We start from the raw sequence: 12,265 nt of genomic DNA on the forward strand, positions 1-12,265 counted from the left end.
AATTATTGGGAATTCGTCAAGATTAAAAGCTTCTGCACAGCAAAAGAAACTCAACAAATGTAAAGACAACCTACAGAATGGGAGAAGATATTTGCAAATGACCTATCAGATAAAGGGCTAGTATCCAAGATCTATCAAGAACTTATTCAACTCAATAGCAAAGAAACAAAACAATCCAATCATGAAATGGGCAAAAGACATGAACAGAAATCTCACAGAGGAAGACATAGACATGGCCAACAAGCACATGAGAAAATCCTCCGCATCACTGGTCATCAGGGAAATACAAATCAAAACCACAATGAGATACCACCTCACCCCAGTGAGAATGGTGAAAATGAACAAGACAGGAAACAACAAATGTTGGAGAGGATGTGGAGAAAGGGGCACCCTCTTGCACCGTTGGTGGGAATGTGAACTGGTGCAGCCACTCTGGAAAACTGTGTGGAGGTTCCTCAAAAAGTTAAAAAGAGAGCTACCCTGCAGCGCAGCAATTGCACTAGTGGATATTTCCCCCAAAGATACAGATGTAGTGAAACGCCGGGACACGTGCACCCCAATGTTCACAGCAGCAATGTCAACAATAACCAAACTGTGGAAGGAGCCACGTTGTCCTTCGACAGATGAGTGGGTAACGAAGACATACACAAGGGAATACTCCTCAATCATCAGGAAGGACAAATATCCACTGATGGGCCGGCTGGGAAACCGGGGTTCCAAAATGGCGGATCACCCCGCCAACCCTCTCCAAGATGGCAGACTTTCCCGCCACTTTCACTGTGGCCTCCAGGTCACCACCAGGAAACTGAAATTTTCCACCCAGGAACTTCCCAATTGGGAACTGTCCATCACGGGCTTCCCCCACCCATGACCTCCATTCCTTACCTAATATGGACACAAGCCTATGTCCTGCCTCAACCCGATCAAAGGACCCTGCCAACTCCCTTCCAGCGGGACCTCCACGACTCACTCTCTCTCTCTCTTTCTCTCCCCCCCCCCCACCGTGAGTCGTGGCACCTCGCCCGAGGGTGCTTGCAATTAAGTTCATCTCTCGGATCCACTTGCCTTGCAGCCTCTTTTCTTACAACCGGCGGCGGGAGCAACTTTACATTTGGCAAGTCATATACAAGAGGTTGATATCCAGAATGTATATATAAAGATGTCCTACAGGGATCCCTGGGTGGCGCAGCGGTTTGGCGCCTGCCTTGGGCCCAGGGCGCGATCCTGGAGAACTGGGATCGAATCCCACGTCGGGCTCCTGGTGCATGGAGCCTGCTTCTCCCTCTGCCTATGTCTCTGCCTCTCTCTGTCTCTCTGTCTCTCTGTCTCTGTCTCTGTCTGTCTCTCTCTCTCTCTGTGACTATCATAAATGAATAAAAAAAAAAAAGGATGTCCTACAAGTCAGCGACAACAACAACAAAAACCTAAATGGCCCAATTAAAGCACGGGCAAAGGATTTGTATGGACATGTCTCTTAAGCAGATATAAAAATGGATAACAAGCATATGAAAATATGTGCAACATCTCTGACCACCAGGGAAGTGCAAATAAAAACTGAATGTGATATCACCTCACAACAGTTAGGATGGCCAATCTCAAATAAAACAGAAAATAACAAGTGGAGGTGAGGATGCAAAGAAAATAGAACCTTTGAGCACTGTTGGTGGGAATGTAAACTGGTGCAGCCGCTCTGGAAAACTGCATGGAGTGGCCTCAACAAACTAAAAATAGAATGATTATGTGATCCAGCAATACCACTTCTGGTATATATCCAAAAGAATCGAAAATGGGGTCTCAGAGGGATACTTACCCATGTTCATCATAGCATTACTCCCAGTAAGGAGGTGGGAGCAACCCAAATGTCCATCACAGGATGAATGAATTAAAAAAGTGGTATATACCTGCAATGGATTATTATTCATTCTTAAAAAAGGAAGTTCTGTCATATGCTACAACACAGATGAATCTTGAGGACATTATGTGAAATTAAATATGTCAGTCACAAAAAGACAAATGCACGATTCCATTGGTATGATGTATCTAAAGTGGTCAAACTCTTAGAAACAGAAAGTAGGATGGCAGTTGCCAGGAGCTTAGGGAGGGAGAAAAGAGAAGTTGTTGTTCAGTGGCCATAGAGTTGTAGTTTTGCAAGATGAAAAATTTAGGAGCCCTGTTGCACAACAGGATTCATATGGTCAACAGTATTGTATTGTACAGTTAGAATGGTCAGATAGTAAATTTTAAGTTATGTCTTTGTACCACAATTAAACAAATGTCTGTAAGAAAGAGACAGTTCAATAAATAAATGAGCAAAAGATTTCAGCATACATTCCATCAAAGAAGACATATGAATAACAAATAAGCACATGAAAATATACTGATCATGGTTAGTTATTAGGGTAATGTCATTTTTGGAGTTAGATATGCCCACATATAGCATAACACCTAGGGCTCATCCCATCAAGTGCCTCCTTCAGTGCCCATCACCCACTCACCCCAACTCCCCGCCCGCCTCCCTAACCACCACCCCTTATTCGTTTCCCAGAGTTAGGTGTCTCCCATGTTCTGTCACCCTCACTGATACTACCCACTGCTTTCTCTCCTTTTCCCTTTATTCCCTTTCAATATTTTTTACATTCCCCAAATGAATGAGGTTTTTCCTCCTCTGATTGATTTGCTTCACTCAGCATAATACCCTCCAGTTCCATCCACATCGAAGCAAATGGTGGCTATTTGTCGTTTCTAATGGCCGAGTAATATTCCATTGTATACATAGACCACATCTTCTTTATCCATTCATCTTTCGATGGACACTGAGGCTCCTTCCACAGTTTGGCTATTGTGGACATTGCTGCTATAAACATTGGCGTGCAGGTGTTCGGACGTTTCACTGCATCTGTATCTCTGGGGTAAGTCTGCAGCAGTGCAATTGCTGGGTCGTAGGGAAGATCTAGTTTTAACTCTTTGAGGAACCTCCATGAAGTCATCCAGAGTGGCTGCACCAGTTCCCATTCCCACCAACAGTGCAAGAGGGTGCCCCTTTCTCCACAACCGCTCCAACAGTTGTTTCCTGTCTTGTTAATGTTCACCATTCTCACTGGTGTGAGGTGATATCTCATTGTGGTTTTGATTTCTATTTCCCTGATGGCCAGTGATGCGGAGCATTTTCTCATGTGCTTGTTGGCCATGTCTACGTCTTCCTCTGTGAGATTTCTGTTCATGTCTTTTGCCCATTTCATGATTGGATTGTTTGTTTCCTGAATCCCTGCATCTGCATGTTTCCTGGGTGTTGAGTTGAATAAGTTCTTTATAGATCTTGGATACTAGCCCTTTATCTGATAGGTCATTTGCAAATATCTTCTCCCATTCTGTAGGTTGTCTTTACTTTTGTTGAGTTTCTTTTGCTGTGCAGAAGCTTTTAATCTTGACGAAGTCCCAATAATTCATGTTTTGCTATCGTTTCCCTTGACTTCATGGATGTATCCTGCAAGAAGTTGCTTTGGCCCAGTTCAAAAAGGGTGTTGCCTGGGTTATCCTCTAGGATTTTGATGGATTCTTGTCTCACATTCAGTTCTATCAACCATTTTGAGGTTATCTTTGTGTATGGTGTAGGAGAATGGTCCAGTTAAATTCTTCTGCATGTCGCTGTCCAATTTTCCCAGCACTGTTTATTGAAGAGACTGTTCTTTATCCGGGGAATAGTCTCTCCTGCTTTGTCGAATATTAGCTGACCATAGAGTTGAGGGTCCATTTCTGGGTTCTCTATTCTGTTCCATTGATCTGTGTGTCTGTTTTTGTGCCAGTACCACCCTGTCTTGATGAACACAGCTTTGTAGTACAACCTGAAATCTGGCAGTGTGATGCCCCCAGATATGCTTTTTGAAAAAATATTCCCCTGGCCATTCGGGGTCTTTTCTGATTCCACACAAATCTTAAGATATTTGTTCCAACTCTCTGAAGAAAGTCCATGGAATTTCGATGGGGATTGCATTAAATATGTAAATTGCCCTGGGTAGCATTTACATTGTCACAGTATTAATTCTTCCATTCCATAGGCATGGAATATTTTTCCATCTCTTTGTGTCTTCCTCAATTTCTTTCACAAGTGTTCTGTAGTTTTTACGTTATAGATCCTTTACCTCTTTGGTTAGGTTTATTCCTAGGTATCTTAGGCTTTGGGGTGCAGTTGTAAATGGGATTGACTCCTTAATTTCTCTTTCTTCCGTCTCATTGTTAGTGTATTAGAAATGCCACTGATTTCTGGGCATTGATTTTGTATCCTGCCACACTGCCGAATTTCTGTATGAGTTCTAGCAATCTTGGGGTGGAGTCTCTTGGGTTTTCTAGGTACAGTATCATGTCATCCGAAACGTGGGAGAGTTTGACTTCTTCTTTGCCAATTTGAATGCCTTTTATTTCTTTTTGTTGCCTGATTTCTGAGGCTATGCCTTCTAGTACTATGTTGAATAGCAGTGGTGAGTGTGGACATCCCTGTCGTGTTCCTGATCTTAGGAGAAAGGCTCCCAGTGTTTCCCCATTGAGAATGATATTTGCTCTGGGCTTTTCATAGATGGCTTTTAAGATGCTGAGGAATGTTACCTCTATCCCTACACTGTGAAGAGTTTTAATCCGGAATGGGTGCTGTATTTTGTCAAATGCTCTCTCTGCATCTATTGAGAGGATCATAAGGTTCTTGTTTTTTCTCTTGTTGTTATGGTCTATCACACTGATTGCTTTATGAATGTTGAAGCAGCCTTGCATCCCAGAGATAAATCCCACTTGGTCATGGTGAATAATCTTTTTAGTGTCCTGCTGGATCCTATTGGCTAGCATCTTGTTGAGAATGTTTGCATCTGTGTTCATCAGCGATATTGGTCTATTATTCTCCTTTTTGGTGGGGTCTTTGTCTGGTTTTGGAATCAAAGTAATACTGGCCTCATAAAGTGAGTTTGGAAGTATTCTGTCCCTTTCCATCCTTCGAAACAGCTTTAGAAGAATATCAAACATCTTTAAACGTTTGATAGAATTCCCCCGGTAAGCCATCTGTCCCTGGAGTTTTGTGTCTTGGGAGGTTTTTGATGACTGCTTCAATTTCCTCCCTGGTTATTGGCCTGTTCAGGTTTTGTCTTTCTTCCTGTGCCAGTTTTGGTAGTTTGTAGTTTTCCGGAAATGCATCCATTTCTTCTAGATTGCCTAATTTATTGGTGTATAGCTGCTCATATTATGTTTTTAAAATCTTTGTATTTACTTGGTATTGTTTGTGATCTCTCCTTTTTATTGTTTTCTTTTTTATCTCTCCTTTTTCATTCATGATTTTATTAAATAGTAATTCCTCTTTTGTGTTTTTTATAAGGCTGGATAATGGTTTATCTATCATTAATTCTTTCAAAGAACCAACTCCTGGTTGTGTTGGTCTGTTCTACAGTTCCTCTGGTCTCTATTTCATTGAGTTCTGCTCGAATCTTTATTCACTCTCTTCTCTGCTTGGTGTAGGTTTTATTTGCTGATCTTTCTCCAGGTCCTTTAGGTGCAAGGATAGCTTGTGTAGTTGAGTTTTTTCCAATTTTTTGAGGGATGCTTTTATTGCGATGTATTTCACTCTCAAGTCTGCTTTTGCTGTACCCCAAAGATTTTTGAATGGTTGTATCCTCATCTGATTAGTTTCCATGAGTCTTTTTAATTTTTCCCTAATTTCCTGGTTGACCCTTTCACCTTTTAGCAGGATGCTCTTTAGCATCCACGTCTTTGAATTTTTTCCAAATTTCTTCTTGTGATTGAGTTCAAGTTTCAAAGCATTATGGTCTGAAAATATGCAGGGGACAATCCCAATCTCTTGGTATCGGTTAAGACCTGATTTGTGACCCAGTACGTGGTCTATCCTGGAGATAGTTCCATGTGCACTTGAGAAGAATGTGTATTCAGTTGCATTTGGATGTAAAGTTCTGTAAATATCTGTGAAATCCTTCTGGTCCAGTGTACCATTTAATGTTCTTGTTTCTTTGGAGATGTTGCGCTTAGAAGATCTGTTATTTGCAGAAAGCACCATGTTGAAGTCTTCCAGTATCAGTGTATTATTATCTAAGTATGTCTTTACTTTGGTTATTAATTGATTGATATACTTGGCAGCTCCTACATTCGGGGCATAAGTATTCATGATTGTTATGTCCTCTTGTTGGATAGAACCTTTAAGTATGATATAGTGTCCCTCTTCATCTCTTAATACAGTTTTTGGGATAAACTTTAATTTATCTGACATGAGGATTTCTACCCCTGCTTCCTTTTGAGGACTGTTTTAATGACAAATGGTTCTCCACTCTTTCATGTTCAGTCTGTAGGTGTCCTAAGGTCTGAAGCGAGTCTCTCATAGACAGCAAATGGATGGGTCTTGCTTTTTTATCCAGTCTGAATCCCTGCATCTTTTGATGGGATCATTTAGGCCTTTCACATTCAGAGTTACTATTGAAAGATATGAATTTAGCATCCTCATAATACCTAATAAGTCTCTGCTTTTGTGGATTATTTCTTTGGGTGTCCTCTTTCTTTTACACAGTCCCCCTTAATATTACTTGCAGAACTGGTTTGGTGGTCACATAATCTTTCAGTTTCTCCCTATCTTGGAAGCTCTTTATCTCTCCTATTCTGAATGAAAGCCTTGATGGATAAAGTATTCTTGGCTGCATGTTTTTCTCACTTAGGACCCTGAATATATCCTTAACAGGCCTTTCTGGCCTGCCAGGTCTCTGTGGAGAGGTCTGCCGGTAATCTAACATTTCTCCCCATATAAGTTAGGAATCTCTTGTCTCTTGCTGCTTTAAGGATTTTCTCTTTACCTTTGGAATTTGCAAGATTCACTACTAAATGTTGAGGTGTGTAACGGTTTTTATTGAATGGGAGAGGGGGGGAATCTCTCTATCTCCTGGATCTGAATGCCTGTTTCCCTCCCCAAATGGGGGAAGTTCCCAGCTATGGTTTGTTCAAATATGCTTTCTGGTCCTCTGTGCCTTTCAGCACCCTCTGGAACCCCAATTAAACGTAGATTTTTCCTTCCGAGCCTGTCTATTATTTTCCTTAACATTTCCTCATCGTCTTTTAATTGTTTTTCTCTTTTTTCCTCAGCTTCCTTCCTTGCCATCAACTTGTCTTCTGTGTCACTCACTCCTTCTTCAACCTCATTAACCCTCGTCGTTAGGAACTCCAGTTTGGATTGCATCTCATTTAATTGATTTTTAATTTCGGCCTGATTAGATCTAAATTCTACAGTCATGAAGTCTCTGGAATTCTTTATGCTTTTTTCTAGAGCCACCAGTAGCTTTCTAATTGTGCTTCTGAGTTGGCTTTCAGACATCGAATTGTAATCCAAATTCTGTAACTCTGTGGCAGAAGGTACTGTTTCTGTTTCTTTCTTTTGTGGTGAGTTTTTCTTTCTAGTCATTTTGCTCAGTGCAGAGTGGCTAAAAACAAGTTGTACTGGAAAAAGGAAGAAAACAGAAAAAAAAGAGAAACAAAACAAAAACAACAAAAACAAAAAAGAAAACAAAACAAGGAGGGGTATCCTCTGGTTCTATATACTTTAAATCCTTCGACTTCCCCTGGAGCTTTCCAGGACTGCTCATCCAAGAACTTGCTCTTCCTCTGTCCTTCCAGCTGCTCTTCTGGGGGAGGGGCCTGTTGCACTGTTTCTCAAGTGTGTGCATGTCTCAGTGGGAGCTGTTTATCCTGCAAGGGCCCTGTTCCCTGGCGGCCCGACTCTGTCCCAGGCACAGGGTGACACCAGGAGGAGCAACAACACTGGTGGCGGCCAGCTCTCCAGCTCTGGAGTCAGCTCCCTCAGTAACTACCGCAGTCTCCCAGTCCACACTGGCCTGGATGCTCCTGGAGGTGGGGGGTGCTGATCTGCACAGCTTGGGGCGCCCGGTGGCAGGAGAGTCCTCGCTGTCCTGTGCTCTCTCTGCCTCCACCTGTCCCGGGGTGAGTGCAGGATCCTGGGCTGTGTCCCCCGGCACCCTGGGATCCGGGGCCTGTGCTGATGGAATCGTGCTCCTGGGGCCATGGCTCCCGATGGCAACAGGGCACAGCCCCCTCCTCCTGGAGCCACCCCCTGAACTTCTTCTAGGCCCCGATGGGGAGCAAGCTCCAGCCCTTTACTGAGCTTGGCCCACAGTCTGTGGTGCGCTCTCTCCCAGGGCACATTTCCTCTGTTAGTGACCCCGGGAACCTGAAGGCTCCACTGCCCCTCCTGCGGTTCTGCTGGGTTTCCCTGCTAAGTGCCTTTCCATCTGGAAAGAATCCGGTGTGGATTTTTAAAGTTCCTGCCTCTTCGGGGGCCCCTCTCCCACTTGATTCTTTTTTCTTTTCTCTGTTTCTTTTTTCCCCCACCTTCCTTCCTTGTTAGAAGTGCAAACTCTTCTCTCTGTAGTGTTCCAGCTATTCTCTCTTTAAATCTCAGGTCAAATTTATAGGTTTTCAGGATGATTTGCAAGTTATCTAGGTAAGTTGGTGGGGACAGATGACTTGGGGACCCTAATCCTCTGCCATCTTACCCGGCCCCTCTAGAAGTTATTAAATTCTTGTAACTGACAATTTCTAAGTAACACTTGCAAAATTTGTGGATTTAAAAGATATTGATTGTAAAATGAATAAAATGTGGCTGCCATGCTAAAATCTCAAATTGCCAGGAAGAACTTCTAGCCAGCTGCATATATCTACATCCATCTGAGAGAAACATGGGAATCTCTGAATAGTATTTATAAAGTGAGAACCATTTAGGTATATTGATTCCAAATGTATGTTGAAGATCAAGTTCATCAAAAGATGGCATCTCTAAGATGGGGCTCAAGGGCGACTACACGGCATGTAGTGGCTGGTGGAATGAAATTCCACCTGCTAAACCTCTTCTCCCATGATGAGATCAAAGGAGCTTCTCTACTTTTAGGCTAGTGTGTGAACCTCACAGGAGCTATTCCACAATATGCTTTTTTTCAGATCTATGAACTCACTTGAGCCAGGCATCATATCCCAACAAACATGCAAAATGTTGGGGTCTTCTGAGGACTGCTGCCCTTGATTCTGGAGCAGAAGCTTTAGCAGCCATTAGGACACAGAACCTCAGAACCTGCCTCCTTCGGGCTCTTGATATGAGCTTGGCCACCAACATGAAGAGGTGCACAGGGAGTGACAGATCCAGCAATAACCATGCTTTTCTGATATAACGTTGTGCCAGGAGCCCTGCAAAGCACTGGGTTAGTGACAATGACACTGATACAATATAACAGCCACATGTTATAATGGGCTTCCCACAGGGCCTTTTTCTTCTCCTTCCCTTGACTATCTCCTAACAACAAAGTTGAAAAGGAGTAAGAAGTGGCCTGAAATCATATAGGCATTCATAATTCTGCAGTAACCACAGGTCCATGGGCTTGCTCGTGTGTTCTCAGTGATCCTGTAGGCGAAGCATTCTCATCCCCACTTTGCGGAAGGAGAAGCTGGAGTTCAGAGAAAGTCAGTCACCCTTGCCTCTTAAACGAAAGTAGCTCCAGGACACCCCTGGAACAGGACACCATACTCACTGGGGCCAGGTGGGGACCCCAAACGCCCATCCCTCTCTCTCAGAGATGGCTGGGACATCGAGTCCGTCCCAAAGTAGGAAAGAGGTGGATGGATCTGGGGTCCCTTTGTCTCCCCACAGCCCAGGTTGATTCAGCCACCACAGTAAGACACTCACATTTTCTGCTGAGACCTAAATAACTGAAGGCAGGATCTGCTCACTTCCTCAGCCATGTCTGTCTGTAAAGTCATGATGAAAAGTCATCATGTTCACCATAATAACATCAGCTTTCTATGGAAACCATGACGCACTGGTTTGTCCTACCTTGACACTGCTCTAGGTCCCTAACCTTTTTGCTTGAAAATAAAACACCTTAGGTCGTCAGACCACTGATTCAGAAAGCATACTAGAGGCAGTAGATAGATTTGGACCCAGGTGATTGGCAGAATTCTGCTTAGTGCTTGTCAAAGATTTTGTGTGCTTTAAAAAGAGTACGATATGCTAAATGAAATAAGTCAAAGACAAATAACATATGATTTTGCTTATATGTGGCATCTAAAATACCACCCTGAAGATGTGGTACTTGTATACAATGGAATATTACTCAGCCATTAGAAACGACAAATACCGACCATTTGCTTCAATGTGGATGGAACTGGAGGGTATTATGCTGAGTGAAGCAAGTCAACCAGAGAAGGACAAACATTATGTGGTCTCATTCATTTGGGGAATATAAAAATTAGTGAAAGGGAATAAAGGGGAAAGGAGAGAAAATGAGTGAAAATATCAGTGAGGGTGACAAAACACGAGAGCCCCTAACTCTGGGAAATGAACAAGGGGTAGTGGAAAAGGAGGTGGGCGGGGGGTTGGGGTGACTGGGTGATGGGCACTGAGGGGGGAACTTGGCGGCATGAGCACTGGGTGTTATACTATATGTTGGCAAATTGAACTCCAATAAAAAAATTTCAAAAATAATAAAATAAAATAAAATAATAAAATAAAATACCACCCTGAACTTGTAGATACAAAGAACAGATTAGTGGTTAACAGAAGCAGTGGTGAGGGGAGGGGATGGAAATGGATGAAGATGGTAAAGAAATAAAAATTTCCAGCTGTAAAATAAAGTCTTGTGGTGTAATGTATAGCATAGTGACTATAGTTTACAATGCTTTATGGTGTATTTGAAAGTTGCTAAGAGAATAAATCCTAAAAGTTCCCATCACAGGGAAAAACATTTTTTTGTAACTACATGAGTTGATGAATGTTACCTTATTTTGATGTTCATTTCATAGTGTATATGTATGTCAAGTCACTATGCTGCACACCTCAAACCTGTACAATGTGGTATGTCAATCATATTTCAATAAAACTGGGGAAAAAGACACAAAGAAATACTAGGAAGGTATTATCAGTACACAAAGACCCAGCGAGGTAACCTACAGTTCCTGCCTTCTGACAGCGAAGTTGTACTTCTTACAGAGTTACACCAGGTTCATTGTGTCTTATCTCTTCTCTGATGTTAAGGTTGATTGTCGGGTTTGAGTGTTCTCAGCCTGATCCATCCAGTATAAACTTTCTGTCTGCTTTTCATATCTTGTTTTGTGTGGTCTGAAGATAGTTGCTGGAATTGCATTTCATTAAAGGTTGCAAAGGGGTGCTATTCTAATTCTATAATTACTTCTTCATTTATTAGCTGGACTCCATATATACCAGAAACTTCCTTTCATCAACTATTAGATTACACTGAGTATGGTATGCACAGGAAGGGTAAGGATGGCTGCTTAATTCTCTGGCAACATTTCTACTTTTCAAAATAATGAGTTGTTTCTCTAGGAGCCTCCAAAGATGAGCAGTGAGCTCATCTTGCTTTGTTGTTTTGTTTTACATTGCTTTGCTGTTTTGTTTTACTTTGCTTTGCTTTTAGACTGCCATCGGGAGTTCATAGGTATTTGTACCTGTGATGTGTTTTGATCCATTGTAGTCATTATTTTATTTGATGTTCTATGTTTGGCCAGTGGGAGCCTCTTTAGGTTGGCCTCTTAATGTTGGATTTTGTTTTGTTTTGTGTCTCTCAAAGGTTTTATTTATTTATTTATTTATTTATTTATTTATTTATTTATTTATGTGTGTGTGAGAGAGAGAGAGAGAGAGGGAGGGAGGGAGGGAGAGAAGCAAAGGAAGAGAGAATATGAAGCAAACTCTGTGCTGAGCATGGAGTCTGACATGGGGCTCGATCTCACGACTGTGAGATCATGACCTGATTCAGAGCCAAGAGTCACACGTTTGACCGACTGAGCCACCTAGGCGCCCCTGGCCTCTGAATGCTTTTGACATGCTTTCAGGAATGATAGCTTGGTCCAGACTATCCTGAAACAAACTCTACCCCAGACCTGGAACCCACCATTTCTCCAAGGAGTCCTGGCTTCCTTTCAGTAGGAAGTCATTTTGGAGGAATCAATCTGGGTTGATTTAGAATTGCTCAGTACTACTGGACTGATCACTCTTTCTTTCCTTCTCAGTTCAGTAAATATGTGTTCTATTTTTCAGAAAAATCTACATCATCAGTTTCCATGCTTGCTGTTCCTCCAACCCTGGTGTAACTGAGTTTTGAATGTCTTTTAAATTTAACACATTTAAATGTAAATAGCCACATGTAGCCAGTAGACACTGTATTGGAATGCAGCAGCTCTACACACATTTCTGCATCTTTCTGTTTTTCAC

Source organism: Vulpes vulpes, chromosome X, assembly GCF_048418805.1.
Source record: "Vulpes vulpes isolate BD-2025 chromosome X, VulVul3, whole genome shotgun sequence".
Lineage (NCBI taxonomy): Eukaryota > Metazoa > Chordata > Mammalia > Carnivora > Canidae > Vulpes > Vulpes vulpes.